Source organism: Mustela nigripes, chromosome 2 (genome assembly GCF_022355385.1).
Source record: "Mustela nigripes isolate SB6536 chromosome 2, MUSNIG.SB6536, whole genome shotgun sequence".
NCBI classification, from domain to species: Eukaryota; Metazoa; Chordata; class Mammalia; order Carnivora; family Mustelidae; genus Mustela; species Mustela nigripes.
This window is the reverse complement of record NC_081558.1, coordinates 195604231-195613931: the sequence shown is the minus strand read 5'-3', so window position 1 is coordinate 195613931 and position 9701 is coordinate 195604231. Positions and strand designations below refer to the sequence as shown.

The 9701-nt window shown below is 34.9% G+C and overlaps 1 non-coding gene and 1 pseudogene across 1 annotated transcript; both read right to left on the bottom strand.

Annotated features, from left to right (window-relative positions):
* Positions 1-304: 304 nt before the first annotated feature.
* Positions 305-1155, bottom strand: LOC132010275 (small ribosomal subunit protein uS2B-like; annotated as a pseudogene).
* Positions 1156-8320: 7165 nt separating this feature from the next.
* Positions 8321-8427, bottom strand: LOC132012687 (U6 spliceosomal RNA). Its single transcript, XR_009402688.1, has one exon. It is a non-coding gene; the product is annotated as a U6 spliceosomal RNA (small nuclear RNA).
* Positions 8428-9701: the final 1274 nt, after the last annotated feature.

Here is a 9701-nt window from a genome sequence, read left to right as displayed (position 1 = left end):
CACTCATGCACTGAATGGGTGACTGCTGTAGGTCAAAAAGAATCATTACCTCCCATTTTGTAAGAGACGAACAATTTCTTTCACTTACAAGTCATGTACTGCTCCTATTCCATTCTAACAAGGACTATTACAACTCTCGTTAGTTCTGCACTAAGATCGCTGCTACTACTACTGTTAATGTTGTTATTTTTATTTCCTGAGCGAATAAATGGGGTTACCACACAGGTGATTGTTTGGTGTTTGGCCTGATTTATTTTATTTTATTTAGAAACCTTAATTTCTACTAACATTATTTCCATTTGTTTGCCTTTATGCAAGAGCAGCCTAAGACCACTCAGTGGTTGTTCTTACCCATTCAGTGGCCTGAGCAGTGGGAGCTGCGAACCAGTCCTCAGGGGCAGGCTAAGTGCTCCAGTCTTCAGTAGAAAATTGCTGAAGAGGCAAAGAGGACACCTGCATACCTCCAGGTCAGTCTGTGACTCTAGGCTGAGTAGCGGTGAAATCAGGTGCTAGAGCAGTTCCTTTACCCTGAAATTCCTCCTTGGTCACAGCCTTTTCAGCAACAGCATGCTCTTCCTTTTCCAGCTCTTCAGGATCTCTGTAGAAGTAGGGATCAGGCATGACTTCCCATGGGGCTGGCATCCTCCAGAGCAGACCCGCTGAGTGAGCTCCCTTATGGTCGCAAGGGGCAGTAGAGTCCACATAGTAGAGAGGAGTGTCTGTGTCACACTGAGCGGTGGTAGGCAGGAGGCAGGTTAAAATAAGACATTGTGAGAGGCTGGTGGTCAACTCTGGGATCGGTAACCAGTCTGGGCTCCCAGAAGGCTTCCTGGATCCCATTAGTGAAAGTTCCAGGAGGGAAGCAAAAGGAGCATCTCCAATAGCAGCAGCAAACTTCAGCACAGTTTGCTGACCAATATTCCCAAACAATATGACACTGATATCAGCTAGGTTTTCAGTGGCAACAATGGCATGAGCACCGTGAAGCTTCTCTCAGGTTCTTTACAGATGATACATAGTTGCCATCACGTTTCCTTTTGTGGTGTACTGTTCCATTTAGAATTCAAGGTCAATGTCACTGAAGTGGGTTCTTGTTGCAAGGAATTTGAGGACATCCTCCTCCTCCATTTGCAAGATGTCAAGGGCTCCAGGCATGGTGAATATTTCCTACAGTATGGGAAAAGGCTACTTCCGTTTGCTTTAAAGGAAACAATGTAAACATTTCTAGTAAGGTGTATTGTCAAGTTCCTTTTATCTCTTTGAGAGTCACCAATGGTTGGAACACAAGATCTATGGGACTTTGTTAGACTGCTTCAGAAGATAAGTCAGAAAAAGTAACTCAGGCTTCTTGCCACATACAACCATGATAGAAGATGCCCTTTTCAGACAGAAGGTGTGTGAAATAGGTGACATAACACTAAGCATCTAACTAGTCTTTCTGAAGGATGATGTTATCCTGAGATCTGTCATTGGTCTCTGCTACCAACAGGTTAGTTTTATGGCAGTAACTTAGCAGTTAGCTGGTTCAACCCACAAGTGTTAGTACATTTATGATGGCACCCATGCATTTGTTCCATTATTCACAAAATCTGAGGTGTTTGTAGACCATTGTCCAAACTTGGGTGGGATAAGATGGAAGTCTTACTGAAAGTCACAGAATTAGTCATTTTGTATGCATTACATGAAAAATAAATACCTACATGCTTTTGCTCACTCACCTCCATGAATCTACCCATTTTCTTATCTCTTCCCCAGAACTCTGAATTTTTACCTCCCCCCCTTTTTTTCCCCTTTCCGAACTAGATAATCAATTAAACCTTTTAAATCTATCCTAGAGTTACTCATTCTTCTGGCCATTTCTCATCCATAGAATGTGACAACTAAGTGACTGCACACAGCTTTGCTTTCTGAAATTATGTCCTTCATAACTTAACTTCAGTACCACCCCTTTGTAGAGATGTAAAAAGGCAGCAGTTCCCTTCACCTAACACAAACATATTGCAATAATCCATCCATGAATGGGTTAAGATTTCTCCTACTTTATGAGTTGGTCATAAGGAATTCACAAAAACTTCTAAGTGTGAACTGAAGGAAAGTCATTTGTATCAAGAGATAAGTGACATAGGAATCAGAAGTAATGACCTGTTCATGTAATTTAAATATGTGTTTGATCTGCTTGAGACAAAGCTTTACTGTGATGTTCCAATTTTACAATAGATATTTCCTCTTTTGCATGACATTATGTCAAAATGGTATGATAAAAGATTCCCCAAAATGGACAGCTCTAATAATACAGCCAATTGGTGTTCCCTGGCAAATAATAGTTCTTACTAGGACCACAGTACCTCCTCTCAATTCTGAAAGATAGACTTATGTTGGGTTCTTAGTTCTTTTTCTCTTCCCCTATTCTCATAATCTTCTGATTTCATCCTCACCACTCTGTTAAGGAAGTACATTTATTCCTAATTTACTGTATTTGAGTGCAGGATTCAAATAGCCAATGTAATAGGTTATTAGGATATTTTAGGGGTCCTTATAATGGTTATAAAGTCCCCAAAGCAATTAAGGTCTCCTATTAAAACATATTTCCCAATCCTTGGATGAATATATTCAGAATCTATGCTAAATACTGTCCACAGTTCCTGTCCAGGAAAAATTAGCTGGATTCTATACTCCCTTTAATGTGTAAGCTATTTATTTCTAGAAGAGATTCTACTTTCCTGTTTGGTCTGTCATTAAACCTGATGCTTGCTATTGTCTTAGAAGCAAAGAGGGGAAGCAAGAAAAGATCTTTTATGGAAACAAGTTCCATCTCTATAAACATCTAATTCAAGTGGGTCACTTCAAGGTCATCATTCAAGGAAGAGACTGCTTTCTTCTAATAAGAGAAAGGGGGCAGCTTCTGCTGAAATAATGAATTCAGTGGAATTTGGGAATTCAGATTAATCGGACCTGTCCACCTGTATTTCCCATCATGATTTCAGAGTTCTACTCTTATTCTATCAAAGTCCTAACATAGACAAATGAAATTTGTTAAGTCTGCACACTTAATTAAATCACACAGTCTAACTCCCTTACAACTAGGTTTTGCCTGAGATTACATCTTCTGAAGAATTTATAGAAGTTACTCACAATATGCCATGAGATATCACTTGATGCCCAGGTATTAGAGAAGTTGGCTGTTGAGTGACCTAATTGTCATTGCCCCACACAGTCCTAAGATGGCAAAACCACACATTCTAATGCCTTAGTTTCCACCTGTACCTCTTTCAATCACCACTCTCTTGATGAGTAACTCTTGGATTTTTTGAGATGGCCAATTCATAGCTTTATCAAATTTGGCCACTTCCTTCATGTTCTCTCCCAAACAAGTCCTATTTTTTCCCCCTTTCAATATGGATAGGCTAAGAATTTCCCAAAATTTTAAGTTCTGCTTCTTTGTTCCTCATTTCTATCTGTAACATCATCAAAATAGACTTTACAATCCATATATTCACAACCACTTAGGCATACTCCAATAAGATGGAGGTTTTCTCTATAGTTTTCTTCTTCTTCTGTGCTCTTACCAGAATTGCTTTTAACAGTCCATTAGCAACAATCTTGGTACACAGCATGTACCTCCAAACTCTTCTAGCCTCCACCTTTTATCCAGTTCTAAAACTACTTCCACATTTTTAGGTATATGTTACAGCAGCCCTCTGCTTCTCGAAACCAATTTGTGGTTTTGTTTGTTTGTTTGTTTGTTTTTTGTTTTGTTTGTTTTGTTTTAGGGTTTTCCAGAGAAACAGACCATTAGGTTGCATAAAGAGATACAAAAGGAAATGTATTACATTGAGCAATGTATTTTATGAGCAATTTGCTCATGAAATTATGGAGGCCAAGATATGCCACAACATGCCATCTACAAGCTGTAGAACCAGGAAAAACTTTTGGTATAATTGAAGGTACAAGAACCAGAAATTTCAAAATCCAAAGGTAGGAGAAGACAGATGTCCCAGCTCAAGGAGACAAAGAGAGAATTCACCATTCCTTCACATTTTTATTCAATTCAGACACCCAAGGGATTAGATGATGCCTACTACATTGGAGGAGTGATTTTCATTATTTAGTCTTTTGATTGAAATGCTGATGTCTTCCAGAAACACCATCACAATTACATCCAGAAATGTTTTACCTGCTATCTGGGCATCATTTGTCCCATTCACATAGAATCAATCATTATAATTGGTTAATTCAGTTAAAGACCAGAAAGGAAATGTCTTCTCCTACCACCAGTTTACCTTGTCTTGTCCACACCTATCTTCAGATATTACCAGGTATAAATATAGGCATATTGTTTCCCCTTTCCCCATTCAATTTCTGCTGGTCTTGGTCTCTGCTCTTTTATTCCACATCACATTTTTCTTTATGCCTTGCCCAATTATAAGAACTAAACCTGATACTCAAAGAGAACAATTGATTTGTCTACTCCTGTATAGAAAATATCTGAACTAGGAGTCAATCCCAAGTCACCTGAATCTCTCCCCACGCAGTATGATAATATTACCAAGATTATTGGAAAATTCATATTATTGCATAAATCGTGTGGACAAGTACAAATACCTATTTCAACACAGATAAAATGACTATAGCATTAGTAATCTAAACAAAAATGGGCTTCTTTTCTTCTTCAAAATCTAGAATCTTGATATAAAATATGGATGGCGTATATACATATAATCAAATTATATTATTATTTTGATAAGGAATCAGGAAAAATAGCCATTTTACTGATTTTCCATTTTCTAACATAACAGAGTATACATGCACACAGTAGGCAATCAGATATTCCATATAAATGGCATTTTGCCTTGTTTTTCTGAATATATGCATATATACATGCATATATTTGTGTTTATTATGCATACATTACTTATTATTAAATTATTATTCATTTAATATCTGTAGTTTGTCAAGTCTTTAAACTATCCTCATTTTCCTTTTATTTTCTTCGACTCATGGCTAAATTTAGAACCATAGCATTTGCTTATTATTGAAGTACTGATTCAAACAGAAGGTAACTGCATTTCCAAGAAATAAAATAAGGCTGAAATAGCACTGAGGAAGAATTTTGGCACTGTAAGTTGTGTAGTGAAATCATGAGAAATCTTTACATGTTCTCAAGGACAATATTCTTTGGTATTATGTGATACATGGAAAATAAGAGAAACTAAAATCTGTCCTAAACAAAGGACCTGTTTAGCTCCTGGATCCATGTAAGTTTGATAAACTCTGATTGCCTAGGGAAGAACAACAGTCCACTGCAGGCAGAGAGATATCTATAAATGACATCTTAAGATGCCTTATGTGATTCTAATATACTCACATCATTAGTGCTCTTATACATATCCATTCAGAGGAATTAAGCAAGAAATATTTTTCTGGAAAGTTGTGTTAATTCCCTTTCCAACATAAAATGCATTTTAAATTATCAGGTACTTAAAAATTTTAGTAGAATTTCAGTAGAAACTTCTATTTTTATCCATAGCATTTGACTGGAATACAACAAAATAAAAAAAATATTGATAAGTAGCTTTACTAAATATATCATAAAAGGCTAAAACCTATATGGCACATATATATCTTTGCAATCTCCCAGGTACTTCGTTTCACAAATGGACTTTCTTGACCTTTTCTATTTAACAATTTGAAATTGTTACATAGAATGGAATGAGTTATACTACCATACTTTGTAGTACTAGTAATTTAAAATTTAAAAGTCATTTAACAGGAAAAATATAAATATTTCCAATATTAAGGACAATGCTAAAATTTTTCATGAATTATGTCTAAATTACATGTGATGTTTAAAGACAAAAGATGGTTTCTGAGTATTCCAGCAGTTCTTAAACCTTAAATATCTCATAACTTAACTCTTGGCCTTTCTATACGACCCAAATACTTTAGCTTGTTCATTTATTCTTGGCTCTCATTTGAACTCCCTCATACTTGTAATTGATTCCTGAGGGCTTGAGGGTGAATTACATTTCTTTTTTCCTTTAAAAACAAAACAAAACAAAACAAAACAACAACAACAACAAAAAAAAAACGATGGCAGAGAGGAGCTGAAGGAAAGAGAGAGAGAATCCCGAGTAAGCTCCATGTTCAGCACAGAGCCTGACATGGGGTTGCATCTCAGGACCCTGAGATCATGACCTGAGAGAAAACCAAGAGTCAGACACTTAATTGACTGAGCCACCCAGGAGCTCTGGATTATACTTACTTTGTAATTAATATTTCTTAGGAAAAAATCACAACCTTAGAAAATTGATTACAATAATTCTTTTCTTTCACACAGGAATCCAGAAAGAAGTTACCATAAAGTTGTAAAATTTGACCAGTTTTTTAACTGATTACTCACCAAATGAATAAAGTCAGAAAACTTCTGGGTGGTAATTGAAGAACAGAGAACTAGGATTATATATACAACATCCCTAAAGCCATATCTGATTTTTGGGTCTGGATCCAATCAGAAAAATACAGTACTCTCAGGAAACCCACTTTACTATAAAGTTGCAAAATTGCACTGGGTAAATTTTTATTCCAAAGAAACTGAGACAGTTTATACAGTGGCTAAGCCAAGAGCACTGCTTGGGGAATTTAACTGTTTTGCTCAAGCTATCACTGGCCATCTGTTATTGAAGAGAGGTCTTTAGAGCCTGAGTTTTCTAGGCAGGCTTAGGCTGTTGAAAGAATAACTTGGCTAAATACTCAGTTTTCCATGTCAATTTTTTAGATACATACTGTATAAGGAATGAAGAATAGGTTTTATTATTTCTTAGTGTTGATATTACATGTCTGAAAGCTTTTTCAGACATAGAAGAATATCCATGTGCCCAATCCCTGTGTCTGTGTGTATGTGTGTATGTGTGAAGATTTTGCTGTGATGGCTGAGGTGTGTTTTTTTAATAACACTCATGACATATTTGTTCAGTTTTGAATAGTTTGTAAGCACCAACTGAAAAAATATTTAGCAAGTGGTTTAAGAAAATAAACATGTGGCATAGTTTGCCTTGAATTTTGGTTCAGGTTCAAAGGATAAGTGCATCAACATTAAGCACTTCGGAATAGATACAAATTTTTATTATCTAATTTATTTCATGATGATCTGAAACATCTAGCTCTTTTCTTTGTGCTGAAAAAGAATCTTTAAAAAAAAAATTCCCACAGTAAAAGTAATGTTAATGGTGAGTATTAGATTAGGTTAGGTTAACAACTTTGTTTTGTGGAAATCAAAAGCAGAAATAAATTAACAGGTTATCAAAAATAAATTTTCTAATTATTGTATTATTTCTAAGAACAAATCTTTGATGAACAATTGATTATACTGCTATAGAGCACTTGTTTTTAACCCTTAACATGTACTGAGAAGGGAAGTTAAATATTTCATTTATATATTTAAAGTAGCTTTATTCTTGTAAAATTTATATTGTTATTGTTATAAATAAGTCAGGAAAAGATGCTTATTTCACCAATTTTCCTACTTCTGTTACGACAGAGTGAGCATATATGGGGAAACTGGGTGGCCAGATGTTCCAAAATATGGGTATTCTGTTTTGTTTTTCTGATTATATGCTAAGCATCTATCAGAGTGCTCAGGAAAATAACATTTCTGAATAAATGAATGAAAAGAACAAAAACAGAAGTTTTTGTCATTTTAGATATGACATTTTGACTACATTTAAAAAAATACTTGTTTCATTTTAATTTGATATAATGATTCTATATAGTTATGAAGTAGTCATTTTCAAACTACACCAGGAGTTTCCATATGTAGGGACTGTCCTCCCACATTTACCAAAAGGCAATAGTAAGGGGAATAAATAGGAATATGAAGGTGGATGATGACATTTCATGACAAATGAGTGTGATGGTCTCATTTGTTATCATATTCAGTCATTGAAAATATGCCAATTCTTGCTCATCAATAAAATTTTATTTTTTTCCACAATTCAGATAATGGATTTTATGTGGGATTTTGTAGAATGATTTAATTAAATAGGAGAGTTTATAACAACTTGAGTCAACATGCCAATGGAAGAAAAGACACAGGTGCTTTTATCGTTATATTCTTTGGAAAATATCTAAGGATCCAAATGTCATTTAAAAAGTTTTAAAGGGCATTTTTTTATATGAAAAAACATTTTCAGTATTAAGACCTGATATTTTTATGTAAATTTAAGTGAGAATGACAAATTTACAAAATTTGAGGGGTTATTTTATCAAAAGGGCTTTTAAAATTTAGCTGATATAGTTCAAATATCCCTCTACTTTTTCTTTTTTAAAGTACGAACACTTCATGAATTTGGTGACATCCTTGTGCAAGGGCTGTGCTAATCTTCTCTGTATTGTTCATAATTTTAGCTTAAGTGCTGCCTAAGTGAGCACTCTCTTTTCCTTTCATGACAATACATTCTTTTGTCTTTGAGATTTAAGCTCATGGTGCCTGTTCAAAAAAATAATATGGAAGGAAGCCTAATGAACTTACAGAAAATGTTGATTTTGGACAGGTGAAAGAATGAAATGATCTGAAGTACTTGTTATAAATGCGTATGATGAATTAGTCTGCCACATTTAATAATATGCTTTATCCCTTTCAATTAAAGCTATTATGCACAGATTCAAGTACTTTTAAAGATTAAATGTTACGTGGATAGAGAGAAAAATGATACTATCATTGCATTCCATGCTCAATAGTATTTGCACTATTTCAAAAGGTAAAAGTTTATATTTTTATTTATAAACTATTTTTTTTAGGCTTTAAAACTGAAGCTGTGATGAAACATGCCAAATTAACCTTTAAAATATGGGAAGTATTGGGGAGCCTGGGTAGTTCAGTCCATGAAGCATCTGCCTTCGGCTCAGGTCATGAGCCTCAAACTCAGTGAGAGCACAGGGCACAAGTAACGATTATGGCACTTGTGAGCTAGTTATTGTGGGGGATTTCCTGTGGGTCATTGAATGATGGGTCAGAGAGAAGGCAGAACCAAATGTATGGAAAGACACTTGGGATACAAATCAAAGGAGACAGTGCTTCGTTTTAGGTGTGAGTCACAAATTCATGAAATAAGTATAATTTTCATTTTTAAAAAAAGAAAACTGATTTCAGGAAGTTTAAGGCATTCATCTAGAGCTCTAAAGTCATATCAGAAGCAGGATTTTAACTTTTAACATCCTATATTATCAAAACTACCAAATATTCTGAGAAGTATAAAAACAGACAAAACCAATAAACTCTCCCTTCATATTGGCATGGCTTCTCTATCCTAGACATATTTTCCATTTTTTCTTGATGGATGTCTGCCACCAGTTTTATTCCCGGTATCTGTTATTAATTTAATCTCTTCCTCCATCCACTGTTCAAGATTTAAAACTATATTAATTAGCAACAGCTTAACACATACCATCATTTAGACTTCTAGAGAGGTAAGGGGATTATACTTTGACAAACAACAATTAAAGGAAAGCCACCTGGAAAAAAAACAAAAGTGCTGAGGAGATGAGCCAATAAATGTTTCTCAATAATTTATATGCATTAACATCCAAGAAATAGGAAGATAAATATACTGTAAAATCATTATTCGAGATATCCATTCTCTGGTTTTCTTCAATTGAGACTCTGCCTTATATTTTCATAAAGGAAATACATAAACATAAACTAT